The following is a 3,838-nucleotide window of genomic DNA, read 5'->3' on the forward strand; positions in this document are numbered from 1 at the left end:
GTGTTAGCCAGGATGGTCTCCATCTCGTGACCTCGTGATCCGCCTGCCTTGGCCTCCCAGAGTGTTGGGATTACAGGCGTGAGCCACCACGCCCGGCCTCATCCTCGTGCTTTTAAGAAACCGAAGTGCCAGTGCCACTTCTACTGCTGCACCAAGCTGACCGTGTCCCTCTCTCCACCCTTGATGGTGCCACACAAGCTGTGCCAGGGAGTCACAGGGGAGACAGCCATGGCCTTGTACCCACCAGGAGAGCCCTGGAGCTCTTCTTTGGAGATCTCTGCATCCCCATCACAAGCACACTCTGGTCTCGTGTGACCCTGTGGCTCTGGGGGACCCAAAGGGACACAGAGAAGGCCAGCTGCAAGCATGGAGAGCATGTCAGGACAAACTGGCTGCTGGAGCGGGATCGGCCTGGGGCCTGGTGCATTTAACGCTTCGTAAGCGGCTTAAATGACAGGATAGGAAACGTGCTCACTAAGTGTGCAGAGGAAACCAAGTTGGCAGGTGGCCAAGTCTTGGGAGGGTGGCAGGAGAATTCAAAACGACCTTGGTCAACTGGAGATATGGATGCAGAGGAGACTGTGTAAGCAGGCGTGCTGGTGGCCTGCTTCCTAGAGAACTTGAAAGGCAAAGCGCAAAACTCTCAGTGCTCTCAGCTGAAAACATCCACACGGTCAGGGGCTCCTCCAAAAGTTACACACAGAGTCACCGCATGAGCCAGCAACTCTGTCCCCAGGCATTGACCCAAGAGAACAGACAACAGGTGTCTTAACAGATACCTGCAGGCACATGCTCCTAGCGCAACAGTCACAACAGCCAAAGCCGTGAACAAGGCAAACGCCCAGCACTGAGTGGATAAACCAAAGGACTCTCTGCACCATGGAGCAGGATTCAGCCATAGAAAGGAACAAAGCCCCCACACCTACTACCAGATGGACGAATCTCAAAACACGATGGATGCAAAGTGAAGGAAGCCTGACCCGAAGTCCCCGCACCGCACGATTCCATTTGATGAAATGTCCAGGATCTTTCAATCCATTGAGACAGAATGCAGGTTGATGGTTGCCAGGGGATGGGGAGAGGAGAGGATGGGAAGTGACTGCTATTGGGTGTGGGGTCTCTTCGTGGCGTGATAAAGACGTTTTGGAACTAGACAGACGTGGTGGTTGCATGGCACTGGGCATCTATTGAGTTGTGAATGGTACTCTTTAACATGGTTAATTTTACATGAGGTGAATTTCACCTCAATTAAAAAAAGAAACAGTAAAATGAAGTGTAGAATGACGGGCCAAAAACATTTGGTAGAGAATGAGCTGGAGACCAGCGTACATAATGAACAGCCCCGAAGTCGGCAAAAGCACAGGGCGGTGCCATTAGGAAAAGACTGTGTAGCTGGCACAGCTAGAGGCGAAGGGGGCAAGTCCCCTGGCACCAAAGTGAACCAGTTCTCAGCACTGGGGGTAGCCATCGAAACCTTCCAATCCTCACTTCAGAGACACAGAAAACAAGAGTTAGGTGGATAGATTAAGGTTCCACGGAACACCCATCTCGGAGAAGGGAAGGGTCTAGGCAAACCTGGGGCTGGACTAGCTCTTGAGTCAGACGGGACTGAGGCCTCCCTATGCCCCATCAGGGCCCATGGCACCATGGCAACTGCCTCCCTCCATCGCGTCCGTGAAGAGGGAAGGGACCCAGGGGCAGAATGCTGAGATTGGAGCCATCCAATCCTAATGGGCAAAAAGAGAATTAACTTCAGGATCCAGGGATCTCAGGGTAGCTCACTCAAGTCGGCTCGAAAGCTCTGACCCCGGCACAGTGTGCAGTGGAGAGGGGCCATGCAATAATTTTTTTTTTTTTTTTTTTGAGACGCAGTCTTGCTCTGTCGCCCAGGCTGGAGTGCAGTGGCGTGATCTCAGTTCACTGCAAGCTCTGCCGCTCATGCCATTCTCCTGCCTCAGCCTCCTGAGTAGCTGGGACTACAGGCGCCTGCCACCACGCCCAGCTAATTTTTTGTATTTTTAGTAGAGATGGGGATTCACCGTGTTAGCCAGGATGCTCTCGATCTCCTGACCTCGTGATTCACCTGCCTCGGCTTCCCAAAGTGCTGGGATTACAGGCGTGAGCTGCCGCGCCCAGCGAGGCCGTGCAATATTTATCTGTGTGACTGATGCATGAATGGGTCCACCCATAAGCTAGGAAGCTGGAGGACATTATTCCAGCCCATGCTATGCTGAAAGAAGCCGAGGTCCAGAAATGAGTGACTCATTCAAGGTCACCGAGTGTTTGTCACAAGATCAGCACAGCTCACAACACCTTACAGGCCTCCAGGTAAAGAACACGCACCACAGCACAGAGGGAAGGGCAAGCAAGACAGCTGCTCAGGCTTCCGTGGGAGGCCCCCGGCTGCCTAGGCAGTGTCTCAGGGGAGGAGATGGGGGTCGTGGACGGGCTGGGACCAGATACTGGGGAGTGGGGAGGACCAAGCCCCGCATTTTTTCAGTTGGATTTTACTGGGTGCAAAGTGCTCCCCTGTTGAATGCGGGCCCCGTGGCCTGGTTTAGCGGTTTTAGAGTTCTCGGTGACTTAGGTGGGCTCCTCTTAGGGAAACCAGTCCTCTGGGGATTAAACCAAAGCACTGGGCGATTTCATAGAAAGTTTTTTGTTTTTGTTTTTATTTTTTAAAAAAAAGGAAGAAAGGAAGAAAAAGGGATGACTTAAAAATTCCAGACGGTCCATTCAGGACCTTTTATTTATCACTCAATGACGTGTAAGCGCTAAGGGAAGAGCCAGCAGTCAGGGTGCACGTCACTCACATGCGTAGCTCACGGTACCAAGTGACCGGTGGGCGCTTTGCCTGGCAGCCTCCTGCCTTCCAGGTCCTTGCCTGGTCTGTGCATGTGTCAGGGGAAACAGACACCTGGTAGGTTCAACATACTCTCCAAGACCCCAAGCTGCACCACGGATGCTCATTCACCTTCGCTAAGCGACTCCAAGTCTCCTTCCTCTGGTCTGCCCCTGCAGCCCCACCCTCCCCACCCTGGATGTGTGTTTTGGGCTGCCTGAGGGAGAAATCAACAAGACGGAGGAACGCTGGGGTCCTGGGTGGGGGGCGCTGCCTAGAGCTTTCTGCCCTCCTCTGGCCTGGATGCTCGGCATGTATGGATTCAGTCTGTCTGGTTACTTTCCCGGCCCCAGAAGCATTCACCTGAGGCCTGGGGGCTTCCTGACCCTGTGGGCTCCCCGATCCGGTTCAGGCACTGGGCACTCAGGGCACGCTCTCGGCCACAAGGGCTGCTGTGGGGTCCGTGGGGGTCAGGGCAGTGGTTCCGGGATTCAGGGCTGTTCCACCCCCATGACAAAGAGGAACGAAAGAGAACCAGTAAGGCCTGGGAGGCTGCCCAGGAGAGAAAGGCAAGCACACGCTGAGAGAGCAGGAGAGTGGGGGAAAGCACAGCCAGAGGCAGCCAGGCTCATCAGGTTTTTCTGAGAACGCTGGGCCTGCGGCTCCCTCTGCAGAGATGCTGGGAAACCACTGAACGGTCAGCAACCCGGCCGGCCCGGGGTGGGTGGCTCACGCCTGTAATCCCGGCACTTTGGGAGGCCGAGGCAGGTGGATCACAAGATCAGGACATCGAGACCATCCTGGCTAACACAGTGAAACCCCATCTCTATTAAAAATACAAAACAATTAGCCAGGCGTGGTGGCAGGCGCCTGTAGCCCCAGCCACTCAGGAGGCTGAGGCAGGAGAATGGCGTGAACATGGGAGGCAGAGCTTGCAGTGAGCTGAGATCACGCCACTGTATTCCAGCCTGGGTGACAGAGCGAGACTCCATCTCA

At 54.6% G+C, this 3,838-nt stretch overlaps 1 protein-coding gene across 1 annotated transcript in view; it reads right to left on the reverse strand.

Annotated features, from left to right (window-relative positions):
- SDK1 (sidekick cell adhesion molecule 1) overlaps positions 1 to 3,838 on the reverse strand; it is a 707,360-nt gene that overhangs the window by 175,357 nt on the left and 528,165 nt on the right. The gene's annotated exons all lie outside the window — the stretch shown is intronic.

The sequence above is a fragment of the Mandrillus leucophaeus genome, unplaced genomic scaffold, assembly GCF_000951045.1.
Source record: "Mandrillus leucophaeus isolate KB7577 unplaced genomic scaffold, Mleu.le_1.0 Scaffold171, whole genome shotgun sequence".
NCBI lineage: Eukaryota > Metazoa > Chordata > Mammalia > Primates > Cercopithecidae > Mandrillus > Mandrillus leucophaeus.